The sequence below is a fragment of the Chrysemys picta genome, chromosome 7 (assembly GCF_011386835.1).
Source record: "Chrysemys picta bellii isolate R12L10 chromosome 7, ASM1138683v2, whole genome shotgun sequence".
NCBI classification, from domain to species: domain Eukaryota; kingdom Metazoa; phylum Chordata; order Testudines; family Emydidae; genus Chrysemys; species Chrysemys picta.
The window spans coordinates 31,184,333-31,201,119 of record NC_088797.1 but is presented as its reverse complement, the minus strand read 5'-3'; the positions used below and the strand labels follow the sequence as shown (position 1 = coordinate 31,201,119).

Genomic DNA, 16,787 nt, shown 5'->3' with positions numbered 1-16,787 from the left:
GGGGACGTCTATGGCTAAACACACGTCTTTACAGTGTGAGCTGAAGAGAGAATCTCTCAGATGTAGAGCTGCAATAGAACTATAGCCTCTGTGGATCAGGGACAGGTATGGATTACTCAGTGTTCCAGCACAAATCTTACATACTACTTAAGACTAAGCCTTGTGCTGGCCCCTTTACAAAGGGCTGACCGTGGGAGCATATGGATCTGTGACAAGAGCTGGCTGAAAATTCACTATGGCCAGGAATCCCATGATGCACTGCCTGCCCTCAGCAAGAGGGGATATCATGGTGCATTGTGGGGAATATAGTCCAGCCAGAGAGCCTGGCCCGTTAGGGAAAACGGGAGCATGAGGCACCCGAGTTCAATTAGGAAATGGTAATAGTTCCAGTTTCACTTCACTTTTTTTTTAGTGGAAAGTTGAACTCGTCAGGGGATGGGGAACTCTTGCTTTGGGTTTTTCCATGGCAGGGGGGAGGGGAATCGTTGTTGTCCAGCTAGTCTGCGATATTAACTACTATTTTGTTACATGGAGGCAGTGTGATCTAATGGATAGAGCACTGGAGTGGGGCCTGGTTTGCACTTAAAAATTAGAGCAAAGTTGCTCAGGGGTGTGAAATTTACAACTGAATATTGTAGTTAGGTCTACTTAACCTCCCAGTTTAGATGCAGGTAGGTTGACAGAAGAACTCTTTCATCGACCTAGCTACTAGCTCTCAGAGAACTGGATTAACATCACCACAGTGATGGGAAAATCCCCTTCCATTGTTGTACAAAGTGTCTACGCTATGGTGGCTCAGCTGCAGAGGTGTAACTATGCCTTGCAGTGCAGACAAACCTTGAGGACTCTGAAGATCTGGGTTCTGTTCCTTACTCTGCTGCTGGCCTGTGAGGTAACCTTTGGGAAGTCCTTCCCCTCTATGTGCTTCCATTTTCCCCATCTGTACAATGGGGATAATGATACTGGTAAAGCGCTTTGAGATCTACTGATGAAAAGCACTAGATAAGAGCTAGATATTATTGTTACATGTGATCAGATAATTAAAGTACATGGGTCCAGATTCTCAGTGGCCATAAATCAGTGTAGCACTTTCTACCAGCTGTGATCTGGCCCATTGTATAACAGTAGCAGCATTTATATGGACTGAAATAACAGTTACTAGACAATAATTAATGTTGGGTGAAATTTGTTTGAACAACGTATTTTCCCATCAGAAATCGTGATTTCATCAAAAAGATTGTCTTTTGGGGTAGGGGTGGGGGACTCAAAACCAAAATGTTTGGATTCAACATAAATAAAATAAAACAAAACGTTCTGAAATAAAACAATGATTTGTTCAAAATTTTTTAACTTGGCATGCCATTTTAAGTCAAAATGCAGTTCAAAACCAAGATTTGTTTTGTTTTGAATCCAACCATTCTGCCATGAAACACTTTTTTTTTTTTTTGTTTTGAAATGTGGAAACAAGAGCTGGTTGGAAAATGTTTGGGTTTTTTTTCCTGTGGAAAATGTAGACAAGAATGTCTATCAGTTTTCCATGGAAAATTTCAAGCTTTAAAAAAAAAAAATGGAAAATTCATCCAAAACCCCAAATATTTCTTTTCTAAAATGCTAGTGCAATACTACAAGTTCCCAAGATTTTAGAGGCCAGATTCCCTGATTGGATACAATTCCCATGAGGCACCATGGTTTTTCTTCTTGCTGAGCTGCCATGGTGCCTCCTGGGAACTGTAGTTCAGGCACCTCATACTCCCATTCTCCTTTTATTAGCTCTGTTTCCTGGTCAGACTACATATCCCATGATGCACCATGGTCTCCCCTCATGGTTTCCACTGGCCAATGGATGGTATTGGGAGCAGGAGCAGCTACCCCATATGCATGAAAGTGACACTTCTTCCGATCATCCTGCTGTATCTCTGAGCTAGCCAGCATGCCCAGAAAACCAGGTCTCTTCAGGATAATGCTAAATCCTCTTCATGCCTGAGAATGAAGATATAACTTATTGGAAACCGCTCCCACCCCACACCAAAGGGCTGCTACCGGGAATTATGGTAAGTGGATTGGTGGTTGCCATGTTTTGTGCTAATTTGACGGTCACCCTTTTGGCAGCACCCCAGGGATCAAACCAGGGACTTCTAGAGACCAAAACATCAGCTGCTACAGCTTGAGTTAAAGAGTTAAAGCTCCACAACTAGAGGCTGTAACATAAGGTTACCATATTTTCTCATTTTTAAAAAAGAAGACGCTCCATGGGGCCCTGGCCCTGCCCTCTTCCCCGCCCCAACTCCGCCCCCTCCCCTGAGCCCCCCGCATTCTCCTTCCTCCCTCCCAGCCGTGAAACAGCTGCCTGAGCACTACCGGCTTCACGGTTTGCCGGGCAGCCTCCAGACCCTGTGCCCCTGGCCGGGAGCTTCTCCTCCTGGGCTCCGGCTGCTCTGGGGAAGTGCCCGGCCGGGGGCACAGGGTCCGGGGGCTGCCCGGCAAACCATGAAGCCGGTAGCGCTCGGGCAGCTCAGCTCTTCAGCTACACAGAGCTGAGGTGTCTGGGGGGAGCAGCAGCAGCCGCCGCAGGGGACCCCGCCTGCAGCTCGCAGCTGCGGGAGCCGCAAGGTAAGCAGGGGACTGGGGCAGGGATGCCGGCAAAGCTATTTTCCCGGACGTGTTTGGCTTTTTGGCAATTTCCCCCCCCCCCCCCCCCCCGGAACGGGGATTTGAGGACCAAAAAGCCAGACATGTCTGGGGAAAACCGGACGTATGGTAACCCTATCTAACTGCCCCCAGGACTCCACCCCCTACCTAAGCCTCCCTGCTCCTTGTCCCCTGACTGCCCCACCCCTTATCCACACCCCCACCCCCAGACAGACACCAGGGACTCCCACACCCCATCCAATCACTCCCCACCCCCTGACAGTCTTCCCCCCCCCCCCCCCCAACTCCCGCTCCATCTAAACCCCTCTGCTCCCTGTCCCCTGACTGCCCCCTCCTAGGATCCCTGCTCCTAACTGCCCCGCTAGGACCCTACCTGTACCCTGACTCCCCAAAACCTTACACCCCAACCCCCAGACAGCCCCCCCTGAACTCCCGACCCATCCAACCCTCCCCCTGCTCCCTGTCTCTTGACTGCCCCCTCCACAACCTCCCTGCCCCTTCTCCGACCCCCTGGCCCCCTTACTGTGCTGCTCAGAACAGCGTGTCGGGCTCCACGCACAGCCCGACACGCTGCCGCACTCCCCCACGGAGCGCATAGCCCGGTTCCCGCCCTCTCAAAGTGCTGCGGAGCAGCGCACTGGGCAGGGGGAGGAGCTCCAGACTGCCGGAGGCCCGAACGTCCAGCGATCTGCGAATGCAGGGAGGGAGGGAGTGATTTCAGCTGCAGGGGAAGTGGAGGAGGGGCTCTCTCTGGCTGCGGGAGCCCAGTGCAAGTGGCACCATCCGGCCGGCTGCCCTGTCAGCCGCACGCACTCTGCATGGGGGGGAAGTCCGGACATTTACAAATCCACCCCCCCCCCCCCGATGCTATTTTTAACTCAGAAAAGCCGGACATGTCCGGAGGAATCCGGACGAATGGTAACCCTATGTAACAGCTCAGTGAATCCGCACAGAAGGGAGACTCTGGCCTATGCTTGCCAGAGGGTTACACTAGCTCCGTGTGTGATGTTTTATGCACATGATTCAATGCAGTGGTTTCCAAACTGCGGGTTGCGACCAAGTATTGGGTCGCGGAACATAAGGCACGGGGTTGTGGCAGCTTTGGTCAGCACTGCTGACCAGGTCGTTAAGAGTCTCTTGGTGGTGCTGGCAGGCTAATCCCTACCTGTTCTGATGCTGCGCCCTGGAAGCAGCCAGCAGCAGGTCCGGCTCCTAGGCAGGGGAGCCACCAAGCTCCGTGCGCTATCCCTGTCCCGGGCACCAGCTCCGAACTCCCATGAGGGGGAGGGGGCAGCACCTGCAGGCGAGAGCCACACAAAGCCACTTGGGTGCCTCTGCCTAGGAGCCGGACCTGCTGCTGGCTTCTTCCAGGGAGCAGTGTGGTCCACGGTGCTAGGACAGGCAGGAAGCCTGCCTTAGCACCCCCACTGTGCCACTGATTGGGGGCTGCCTGAGGTAAGCCTACACCCCAATCCCCTGTCTCAGCCCTGAGCCCCCCAAACCTGGAGCCCCCTCCTCCACTCCCAACCCCTCATCCCTGGCCACAGCCCTGACCCTCTCCCACTCCCAAACCCCTCATCCCCAGCTCCGATGGGTCACGGCCATCAACAATTTTCTTCACCTGGGTCGCCAGAAAATAAGTTTTGAAAAGCACTGATTTAATGCACTACCTCCATCTAAGACATGCCAGTGCTAGACCCCCCTGAGAGAGCTGATTCCATTCCAACTGTCCCACTAGGGCTCCCCTCCCTCCTCTTGCTGTTTGCAACCCAGTCTGCTTTAAAGACATGTGTGGGTCTGCTTTTGAGCCCCTCCTTCCATGGCCAGCTCAATTGCTTAAACCCCTGGAAGGTCACAGGACGTTCCCTGATGAGATGACCTTTAATAAGCGTTGGAGCTGGACAGTGGCTCTGTGTGCCAAGAGCACATTACAGCTAATGGGATTGGAACGTGCAGTTTCCACCCATGGCTGTTTCATGTGCTGCATAATAACATGAGAGCTCTGTGTTTTTAAAACTGAACTGGATCTCTGTTTGTTAAGAGAACTGTCTGCAACTGCAGCTAACATTCCAGCCACGTGCACGCAGACTGACTTCCCTGTGCCTCCTCCAAATGCTTCTCCCTCCTTCCCTGCAATTTCCATGCAGGTCGCTACAACAGCTTTAATACTGACTAATGCGGTGGGAGGGCTACGAGGACAGAGGGTCCAAACCTGAAAGCTGACTGAGTCCAGGGCTGGGGATTCTGCGAAAGCAGGAAGCTGTCTTGAGGGAGGGTGGAATTGTGGTCGATAGAATTTTGCCTGGTTTCTAGGATGCCAGCCCCTATCGGGTGACCTGCTGAGGTGAGTCAGAGGTGGAGGTGGTACTCCGTTCCTGGACCCCACTGTGTGGAGCTGGCCTGAGCCCTGCCAGCCCTGGGCCCCACCAATAGAAGTCAAACTACACCTCTTTCTCCCCCCACCCCAAGTCTTTTCCCCCTGGCCAGGCCCTGGAGTTTTTATAGCATGTTCTGGGGGGCTCTGAAAGAAAAAGGTTGAGAACCTCTTGGCCAGGGCTTCCCCACCCTGGTCCCTGCACACCTCAGAGTAACTAAGGAGCCACTGATGGCTCCAGGAATGCTCACATGTAGTAGCCCTGCTGGGAGTAGCCAGTTCTCCCCTAGGCACCCAGGGGATGGACATTCACAGGCTGACATGAGCGCAGACTTTGGCCCTGTAGAATGATCATTAATGCACTGACCTCTTTTAAGCTAAGTTCTCAAAGCACTGCAATAACCCAGACCCGCTCCCCTCCCAGAGCTGGGAACAAAACTGTGCACTCCTGATTCCTAGTTTCCCAGGCAGTAACCACTCAACCCCACTCCACTGTAAGAGGTGGGAATAGACCTTCAGCATCCTGATTCCCAGAGCCCCCTGCCTAGCCCCCTAGATCCCACTTCCCTCTCAGAGGCAGGGGTAGAACCCAAGAGTCGTGGTTCCCAGCCCCTTGCTGCTCTAACCGCTAGACCCCCACTCCCCTTTCAAAGCTGGAGTAGCAGCAGGAGATGCATTTAAACACTTCCTACCAGCCATTCCCTGCATGATGTCGGGGGTGTGTGTGTGTGTGTAATGCATTGATGTGCCACCAGCAAAAGGGTGTGAGTGTATTCCATGGGGCGGTGGTAAAGGGCTGTGTAACATGTTGGGGTGTGTCTGATCTGTTGGGGTACTAGTATGGGTGTGTGTATATAATGGGTGTGTGCAGTGTGCTGGTGGATTGTATATTTGCATGCTCTGTAGATTGTGGAAAGGTATTGGGTGGGGGATGTGGGGCCAGTGTATTGTGTGTGGAGCAGCACGGGGGCGGTGTGCGTTTGCAGACGGGGTGTATGGTAGGTGAACACATATAAACTCTGTGGGTGGGGGGGTAGATAGTGAGTGCAGAAAGTATAGGTGGGGGTAGAGAGCACCTGATGGCATGTGTGTTGGGGCGCAGGTGAGTGTTTGCAGGTACGGTATATATACTCTGCACTGCCTGTAGAGCCTCAGGGCTCCTGGGCAGGCCCTGTTCTCTATAATCCCCTTCTCCTACCAATCACTGAACTGGCACCAACTATTTCAACCCACTCCCCACCCCAGCCCAGGCCCCCATCACAGGCAGCAATTTCTAAACCTTTGCAATAAAACCCCACCCCATCCTATTGCTGTAAATACAGAAACACCCTCTCTGCCCAGGCCCAGCTGGGCTCAGGCAATCTTCAGGGGGCGGGGGGGCAGGGAGGCGCTGACATAACTACCCCTAACAGTGCCCTCCTCACCCCCTGTCCTCCTCCTTCCATAGCTGCTGCAATCACAAGCCAGCCTGGGGAGGCCCCAGTGGGAGTTTCTTCCTCTTTGGTTCTAGAACCAGTGGGGTCTGGGAGGTAGGACTCCTGGGTTCATTTCCCAGCTCCAGGAGGGGAGTGGGGTCTAATGTTTAGAGAGGGGGCTGGGACTAAGGACTCCTGGGTTCTATCCCCACCTGTGGGAAGGGAGTTGAATCTAGTGGTTAGACCGGGGGTAGGGGTTGTCCTGTAAAGTAGGACTCCTGGATTCTACCCCAGGAAGGATACCAGAACAGTAGCTCTGGGGCCAGGCCTGACCTGGGGAAGCCTAGCAGCTCAGGGTCTCTGGGATGCCTACCCACAACCTGCCCCATCCCATAGGATCCCAGGGAAGGGCTCACTCACCAGCCGGGCTGCTGGGCCTGAAGTAGCTGTTGAACTGGAAGAATCTTTCCAGCTTTTCCGATCGTCAGGCAGCTGGCGAGTGACTGGGTCCGTGCCGGGGCTCAGGTTCTGCCCAGGGGGTTATGGGGGTGTGAAGCCAGGCCCTCGATCGATCAGCTCAGTAACACCGTTCCAGCCAGTGACTCAAGTCCAGTGATGCAGAGAAGCCAAGTAGCAGCAGCAGATTGAGCAGGCGGATTAACACGGGCTAAATCCATCCAGCTCTGAGGACTTGCGTCCCAGATTGCTGCGCCCACTTGGGAGGGGAGGGGAGGAGAGTGCATGGGATACAACAGCGTAATAGCATTGTACCTAGTCCTGGACAGACGTCAACTCATGCATCCATGCTGGGAGCTGGGTTGGTACTATTGGAGAGATGGGGAAAGTGAGGCACAGAGCAGGGAAAGGCTGTGAGGTGGGGACCGCACCTCTGCTTGGCTGAGACTTGCTGTATTATCCCTCCAGCTATGATGCACATTTCAAGGATAGCTATATTTAAGTGCAATTCACAGACGCATCAATCTTGACAAGCTGTTTGGAGTGGGTGGGGGGGTTGCCATGGGGTCATGGAGGTGCCTTTGGCCCCCTCCCACATGAAAATTCACCTGAGTTTTGCTGAGTTATTGGATCTAAGCTTTGAAAGCACAAATAGATGTTACATGCTTAATAGGCACCAGGGCCGGGGGAGAGGGAAGGGAAGTCTAGAGGCTAGAGCAAAGCTGCGCTGGGAGTTGGGACTCCTGGATTTTATTCCCAGCTCTGGGAGGAACAGGACAATGGGTGTCAGGACTCCTGAGTTCTCTGGTCCTGGCTCTGCCACTAACTTTCTGCCTGATCTTAGACAAGCTACTTTGCCAGTCTGTGCCTCAGTTTCCCCATCTGTAAAATGGGGATAATAATTCTTCATCTATTTAGATTGTAAATTCATTGACTGTATCTCACTGAGTGTCTGTGCAGCACCCAGCATAATGGGGCCGCAATCTCAGCTGGGGTCTCTAGGCGCTACCATAACGCAGATCTCATAATGGGCTCACCGATCTTAATTGGGGCCTAGAGACACTATCATAATACTATTAATAATGCACAGGTCATAATGAGGACCTCTAAGTCATTTGGGACCTTTTGGTTTTACTGTAATACAATGAGATTTGCTATGCTCACCTGGAATACACTGCCTCTTTGGCCTTATTGCACAAGTAGAACATGCACCCCATGTGGCTTTGAGTCTTTTGTGCTGATTTCAAGTACCCTGCTGGGGCTTGGAAATTTTAGGGGTAAATTGCCCACACAGTGAGTGGCTGCTAGCTTTGAGTGCTCCCGCCTTCCACCACTGCTAGTAGGAGCTATTGCTTTCAGACACCAGTATCTGGATGCAATACAAACATAACAGACCTGGAATTTCTAGTTCTTAGGGCAGGGGCGGGCAAACTTTTTGGCCTAAGGGCCACATCTGGGTATGGAAATTGTAGGGCAGGCCATGAATGCTCATGAAATTGGGGGGAGGGCTTCAGCTGGGGGTGTGGGCTCTGGGGTGAGGCCAGAAATGAGGATTTCAGGGTGCAGGAGGGGACTCTGAGCAGGGGGTTGGGGTGAGAGCTCTGGCTGGGGGTGTGGGCTCTGGGATGGGGAGTTTTTTAAATATGACAACGTTGCCAACCCTACCAATAACTCAGGCTGACATGGAGCTTGCTGAGTTGCTGTTAAACAGCAGCCAGGTTCCACTCCAGAGGCTGCTGCATCTCAGCCCTGGGTGAGCAATCTCCATATGAACAGCTGCTGCCACAGGTGCCAAATTTTCCTGGTGCTGGTGGGTGCTCGACCCGGCCCTGCCCCCTCCTGGCCCGGCCCTGCCCCCATTCCAACTCCTTCCCCAAAGCCCCCACCTCAACTCCGCCCCTCCCTGCCCCTATTGGACTCCTTCCCCAAATCCCTGCCCTGGCCCCGCCTCCTCCCCTGAGCGTGCCACGTTCCCGCTCCTCTCCCCTCCCTCCTAGCACTTGCCGCCACAAAACAGCTGTTTTGTGGCGGCAAGCACTGGGAGCTAGCGGGAGAAGTGGAGATGCGGCGCGGTCAGGGGAGGAGGCGGAGGTGAGCTGGGGCAGGGCGGGCAGCTGACTGCCAGTGGATGCAGAGCACCCACCAATTTTTTTCCCATGGGTGCTCTAGCCCTGGAGCACCCACGGAGTCAGCGCCTATGGCTACTGCACCCTGTCCCAGAGGTGGCTGCCTCCCAGCCCCAGGCAACGGATTCTCTGTATAAAACAACCCGTGTCCCAAATCCGAGGCAGCTGCATGCCAGCACTGAACGAAATGATTCCTCTCTGCCTGCCTCTAAGTCAAACCTCCAAGGCACTTGCACCTCTGCCCCAAAGCTGTTAATATTACATGTACTAGGGAAGCAAGTAGGAGACCTCAGCTGAGATTGGCGGCATTTGATATTGGCTCTTACAGAGACTGAGTAACTACAGGCCTCTGCTATCCAGGGGAAGGGGATATGACCCATGTCCTGAGAGGCCTGGCAGGGAAAGGGTGTGGGGAGACGGGGCAACAGGAATTGCCCTTCTGTTGAGTTTCTACCCCCACAATCCCTACAGTCTGTCTGCAGCATCCCGCTCTATGGGGCTTGGGTGGCCCTGGCCCAGAGCTGTATAATCAGCCTTTCCTAATCTTCCCTGCCTGACCTCCCTGCTGGTGTCCTCACAATCCCATTATCTCTGGCCATAAAAAGAGAATGAATGGGAGGCAGCTGCAGCCGTGAAGGGCGACTGCCCTTCTCCTGGCACTGAGAGCCTGTTCCTAGCATGTCAGCAAAGGGAGAGTTCATTGTATGGGGGGAATAGAGGATTTTGGTGCATTCATTAATAATCAACAGCTTCACATTTATTCTCCCTGGCCAGGCAATATCAGGACAAGTTTCCCTCAATATCCCAGCCCAACCTTCAGCCTGGAGGCCTTCTAAGGCCAGTGTCTGTAACAGTTCAATCCCCAGTCCCTCCAAAATGCCTCCAGCTCATTTTGCATTAGGGTTTGCGGCTCATCTACCGAGCCTCGGTTGGGTCAGACCCCAGGACTAGAGCTGATCAGTGAATATTTATATCCCCCGCTGAAAATTTAGACTTTTTTTGTTTCAGGTCAATTGAAACATTTCATTTCAATCATTTCAAAACTTTAGTGTCAATTTCAGCCTTCTTTTCTTTCACCCGGTTTTCAATCTCGCTTAGATTTCATAACAAGAAGTCATTTGGAAACGGAGAACTGGACATTTTTGCTTAACAAATGTCAAAGCAAAACATTTCAGCAAATTCAAAACTTTGTTTCTAGGCATTGTTTCACGTTGGGAAATGCATCAAAGCCAGTCGTGTTCTGCGAACTGTTTTGGTTTTTAGAGATTGATATTTATTTGAGCAACCCCCCTGCCTCCAATTAAATTAAAAATTCCTGACCAGCTCCAGTGGAGGGTTAGCGGTAAGGGAGCCTTGTCACAGCAGAGGTAGACTGGCCTTGTGGTTATGGCACAGGTGTGGGCCTCAGGAGAGCAGAGTTCAGTTCCTGAGTCTACTACAGATTCTTGACCGTGAGTGAGTAATCTCTGTGTGTTGTTTTCCCCATCTGTAAAATGGAGATGATAATCCTTCCTTTGTGTATTTAGACGTGTTCTGTATTCCAGAACCCATCCAGAGCAGCATTATAGATGTGTAGCTAGGTCTTACGTGTTTGTGTATAGCTAGTACATATAGTTATTTGGAATCCAATGGCATCTGTGTAGTTTCCTCATATTCCCCTTTTGGAATGGCAGTGGTTTTCCACTGGGAGTCAAAGGGTTCCCACCTTACACAAGCGCTATATAAGGCAGGGGAGTGACATCATCGCAATTCTCTGCTTCCCCACCCAAAGAGACACTGAAAAACACCTGGAAGCAAGAACTGAAGTGGGGGGGGGAGAAGGGTTGAGCCCAAGCTGGAAGCTCGTCTAGCTTGTGAGTAATAATACCTGAGGTCTCAAGCTGCGGTCCAGTGCAGCTGCTTTTCAAGACTTTCTGTAATCTACCTGCAACAATATCTAGGGTGAGAAATTACTATTTGTAACCAGTTTCTTTAGTGAAACAAGCTTAGCTTGCGTGCTTTGTTTTATTTGCTTAGTAATCTGCTTTGTTCTGTGGGCTCTCTCTTTAACCACTTAAAATTCACCTTTTGTAGTAAATAAACTTATTTCTTATTTATAATATAACCCAGTTTGTGCAATTCATAATGTGGGGGGGAGGGGGGGACGAGGCTGTGCATACCTTCCTCCACATTGAGGGAGGAGGAGGATTTCACAATCTACCTTTGGGTCTGCACTCCAAGGGAGGAGGACACTGGAGTGCTGGGGCAAGTCCCTTTAGCAAAGTCTTCCCAGAGCTGATCTCAGTGTCTGTGTCATTCTGCAGTTGGGTGTGGCCCTGCCTGTGTGTGTGCTGGAGGAGGCTTAATAGCCTGGCTCAGCAAGACAGGTAAAAAGGGTGCCTAGGCTGGCAGGACAGGTGGGCTTAGCGATATCCCAGTACATCAGGTGGCATCCTAAGGGGGGCAACCTGTCACAATGAGATCTTAACAACTGGCAGTCACGGCAGGAGGAGATGTGGAAACAGCAGGGCTGCAAGTGGGATCAAACAGGAGGTGTCAAGTAATTGTGTTTTAAGGGAACACACACACACACACCCCACCACCACCCTCAGGAGCACAGAGTGGGAGCCTGGCTGGATCCCAGGAAAGCCTGGGATATTGGGCCAGTTGCTTCTGCCCATATGGCCATTTTCTTAAGGTTGGCTTTTCCGTGCTGACCAAAGGAATCAATGCTGATGCTGGATTCCTCGTGTCTAAGAATTGCTCTCTTGCTCTGAAAAGGCTGCATGGTGTGGCTGCAGATTCTCTCTGTTTGCAGGCTCCCTGCAGGGGGATCAGTCTCTAAAGTCAGCTGGACTTGCCGCCGGGAGATCTAGTGTGTCTGAAGCCAGAAGGCCCAGTCTCTGATTTGGAGAGCTGTGAAGCTCACCCTTGTGAAAGCCTAACCTTAGGGCTTGGTGGAGGACTAGGGGTCCTCCCAAGACTGTGTGAAGGCCAGGGTAACAAACTCCTGTAGATCTGTGCCTGATTCCAGCTTTCCTGATTCCATACCCAGACTGGAAGCTTGTGACGGCAAGTACTGCTTGAGAAGGACAGCAGGGCAGGTGTTCAGGTTTCTGGGGGGCCCTTGAGCACTTGTATTTTGTTAATTGTAAGAGGAGCCCTGGGTATTTGAACCTGGTCCTTGTTGTTGCCAATGACACTTGGCAGAAGGGCTACACTAGTATAAATATTTGGACTGGGAGGCTGGACAAATGTAACTCTAAGTTACTCCTTGCCTGGGGCCGGTGCCTTGGCCTGGTGAGAAGGTGTGTGTGTTCCAGTGACCCTGAGAACTATGCCCGCGGCAGGGCCACCCAAGCCCCTGGTCAAAGGGCAGGGACCGGAAAACAGCCCACTGGTCCCCCAGCTTGGGGGTAGAGTGACAGGCCAACAGCTAATGCTCAGAGAAAAGGTAAGTTATAGACACACAACGAGGTAGCTCGTCTAGTAACCAGCATGATTGATGGGGATGGCGAAGCCCGAAGGGAAGTCTGACGGCGCAGGAAGGATTTGGAATGTAGCATTACCGGTAACAGGGGCAAAGCCTATGTCTTAGAATATGGGCTTAGCTCGGAAGAGCTCCAAAGGGGCCCAGAAGGACAGGAATCTTCATATGACGGAGTGAACTTACCCCACACAGGACAGGGAAGGGTTAACGCCGCACTGTGGGCAGAGGAAGCCATGACCCTACTGTGACATTCTATACCTTGGGGGAGTGTACTGTAAGCCCCATATTCCTCATTTTCGTATAATTGTGATCTTACATATAAAGAATGCCTTGTAAGGTATCAGGGGAAAGGTCATGATCTGCTGAGTCATTTCTCTATCCATATATGTGTATCATTAATGCATATGAAGTTATGGGAATTGTGTTGTATGGTGGTCACTAAAACATGGTGTCAAGTATCGGAGGGGTAGCCGTGTTAGTCTGAATCTGTAAAAAGCAACAGAGGGTCCTGTGGCACCTTTGAGACTAACAGAAGTATTGGGAGCATAAGCTTTCGTGGGTAAGAACCTCACTTCTTCAGATGCAAGACATCTGAAGAAGTGAGGTTCTTACCCACGAAAGCTTATGCTCCCAATACTTCTGTTAGTCTCAAAGGTGCCACAGGACCCTCTGTTGCTTTTTACTAAAACATGCTGTAAGTTGAGGAATCAGATATTCACTCCCCAGAGGCAAGAACAAGGAAAGTAACCAACACCCAGGCGGAGTGTCAACCCATCAACAGCCATTCTCCAGCAAGAGAGCTATAATGCAATGACTCACCTGCATGAGGCCACATGGGAATTGCTCAACCTTGCTTGGGGAGACTCAGCAATGCCCCCCAGACATGCCTGGACTTGTGTTCTACAAGCACATGGACTGAGAGTATAAAACAGACAGAGTGGACACATACTGGGCCCTTCTCCTGCCCCCACCTATGCTGCAAGAAACCAAGACACTGAGAAGAGGACAAGACTCCAACAGAGGAGATTGTCCTAGGTTTAAAGAATAAACCTGTATAAAGGACAGCAATATCCAGAGGGGTGAGAAAAGCTGCTTAATCTAGTTGCTGCCCAGTCTAATAGGGTTGAGAGTTTAGACTGCGTCCTTATATTTTCTTTTCTTTTGGTAACCACTCTGACTTGTTATGCTTTGACTTATAATCACTTAAAATCTATCTTCATAGTTAATAAATGTCTGTTTATTCTACCTGAAGCAGTGCGTTTGGTTTGAAGCGTGTCAGAGGCTCCCCTTGGGATAACAAGCCTGGTACATATCAATTTCTTTGTTAAATTGATGAACTCATATAAGCTTGCAGCGTCCGGAGGGTATAAATTGACGCTTCAAGATGGAGGTTCCTAGGGTTGTGTCTGGGACCGGAGATATTGGCTAGTGTAATTCGCTTGCAAGTAGCTGGGAGCAGCTTACATGCCAGAGGCTGTGCGTGAACAGCCCAGGAGTGGGGGTTCTCGCAGTAGAGCAGAGTAAGGCTGGCTCCCAGAGTCAGGGATTGGAGTGACCTAGCAGATCACTGGTCCAGATAACACCAGAGGGAATATCACACCCACATCGCTACTGGACATGCTCCAGGTGTAGCAGCAGTATAGAGCAGCCCGGCTCAGTCTGGGCTGATCACTGGAGGAAGGATGCTTCTTGCCGGGAACCACTGGACCCCCGGACTGCGGAAGCCAGAGGCACTGAGACCCAAACGGACGCCCCAGGGAGGTCTGAACTACAGGGAGTTGCACTGGCCGAGGAATCCAGAGACCCCAAAGACGCACAGCTCACCAACAGGAGTGACAAGGTAGGAAGTAGCCCGGGGGAGGGGAGCCTAGCCATCCCGAGGCCAGTCAGCATGTTGCAGACGGATCCCCGCTGACCTAGTGGCGGACACACTCACCACTGGAAGGGCCCTGGGCTGGGACCCAGTGGAGCAGGGAGGGCCCAGGTCCCCTACCTGGCCGTCACCCTCCTTCCTCCCCGGATGGTGGCCTACAATATACCAAGCGGCCGCTAGGCCATACAGCCCTGCTTGAAGGGCAACTCTAGTAACTCCGACCGCTAGGCTATACAGCCACACCCAGAGGGACCTCTGAACCTCCATGTACCATCCCCAAATGGATAGTTTGGTGGGAAGGTTTATTAAGACTAAAAAACATGTTACGGAAATTCGTGGAGGAAGATCCCCACCACTGGGATGCTCTACTCCCCGCTTTGTTATTCGCTATAGGAGAGAGACTCCAAGCATCAACCGGGTTCTCTCCCTTCAAACTCCTCTATGGAAGGCAACCTCGGGGTGTCCTTAACCTCCTCGGGAGGGATGGAAGAACTGGAGACTCGGCAAAGGGAGTGGCCCATCATGTGCTGCAGTTGCAGGGAACTTCGTGAAAGAGAACCTGATGCAAGCGCCCAGGCTCAGGCACAGCAATATAACAAGGGGACCCGCTTACAGGATTTTGAACCCGGAGACCGGGATCTGCTTCTATTGCCCTTGGCCGAATCCAAGCTCTTGGCTAAATGGCAAGGCCCCTTCGAGGTCGCTCGTCAGGCCGGTTGATTATGAGGTCCGACTATCAGGACGACAGTGGGCGACTCACACATATCATGTCAACCTCCTAAAGGTGTGGAAGGCTAGAGAGAGCCAATTTATCAATCCCTAGCCACCCGAGCCAGAGCTGGGACCGCTCGCTGATGACCCGCTGGAGGCCTCACCAGTGGCAATGGGAGCGGGCCTAACTGAAGCCCAATGGGAGCAATTGCAGGGTACACTGCGGGATTTCTCCGATGTCTTATCATCCCATCCAGGGTGAACAGTGATTACGAGTCATCCTATTGCCACCAGACCCGGTCAGAAGGTCCGCAATCCCATAGGCTCCTGCCTCAGAAGATGTGGGAAGCCATGCGGAAGGAATTAGAAACTATGGTGGACCTGGGGGTAATAGAGGAGTCACACAGCGAATGATGAAGCCCAATAGTCCTGGTACCCGAACCAGACAGCTCAGTGCGCTTCTGAATCGATTTCCAGAAAGTGAATGAAATTTCCCGTTTCGATACCTATCCCATTCCATGAATAGACAAACTCTTGTAACGTCTAGGAGGGGCCAAGTTCCTGTCAACTCTAGACCTGACTAAAGGATATTGACAAATCCCCCTGACGCTGAACTCTCGCTCTAACACGGCCTTCCCGACACCTTTTGGTTGTATCAGTTTATCATGATGCCATTCAGGCACCACGGAGCTGCAGCCACCTTCCAGCAGCTCATGGATCAGTAGTTACAACCCCAGGAGCAATACGCCACCGCCTTCATTGATGACATTGTTGTGTACAGCACCAGTTGGGAAGACCATCTCCAACACCTAACCCAGGTACTCCAAGCCCTTGGCCGTAAGTCCAGCATGCTTAACCCTATAAAATGTCACCTCGGGCAGAGCGAGGTGACGTACTTAGGGTACACCGTAGGGGGGAGGACAACTACAGCCCCTGCTCAACAAGATAAAGGCCCTGCATGATTGGCCCAACTCAACAATGAAGAGGCAGGTGCAGCAGTTCCTTGGCCTGGCCGGATATTACCGGCGTTTCGTCTCAGACTTTGCTACCTTTGCAGCCCCCCTGACGGACCTAACTAAAAATTCACGACCTCAGAGGGTCCAATGGTGGTCCCAGTGTGAGGCAACCCTGCGGACATTGAAAGAATGACTGACCAGCGGACCGGTCTTAATACACCCAGATTTTCAGAAAACCTTAATTTTACAGACCAACGCCTCAGAAGTGGGCCTCGGGGCAGTATTATCACAGGAAGTAGCTGGGGAAGAACACCCTGTGCGGTACCTAAGTCGTAAGCTGTTCCCCAGAGAAACAAGCTACTCCACTATTGAGAAAATGGCCTTTGGTCATTAAGTGGGCCATAGAAGCTCTACAGTATTATCTGTTAGGAAATACGTTCGGATTGATCACTGACCATGCGCCCATGCAATGGTTAAATAGTATGAAGGACACAAACCCATGAATCATGCGCTGGTATCTTGCTCTACAATGATATGACTTTCAGGTACTACATCGCCCTGGGAAAGCACATGCCAATGCCAATTTTTTTTTTTTTTTTTGAGGATAGGTGGGGAGGGGGGAGAAAAATAGCCCCCACTGTGTGCCCTTTCGAGGGGGAGGGTGTGTGACGGGGTGAGCTCCCGGAGGGCAACTTTGACTCTGGCTGCTAGGCTATACAGCCACTCCTGGAGGGGTATCTCCATTGAGTCTGGCCGCT

General features: G+C 51.8%; 1 protein-coding gene across 1 annotated transcript in view; it reads left to right on the top strand.

Annotated features, from left to right (window-relative positions):
* The window catches only part of LGALS12 (galectin 12), a 29,990-nt gene extending 16,254 nt beyond the window's left edge, over nucleotides 1-13,736 (top strand). Inside the window, 2 exon segments of the mRNA XM_005305577.5 lie at nucleotides 1,771-2,051; nucleotides 13,216-13,736. The gene's annotated coding sequence lies outside the window, so the exon portion shown is untranslated.
* Nucleotides 13,737-16,787: the final 3,051 nt, after the last annotated feature.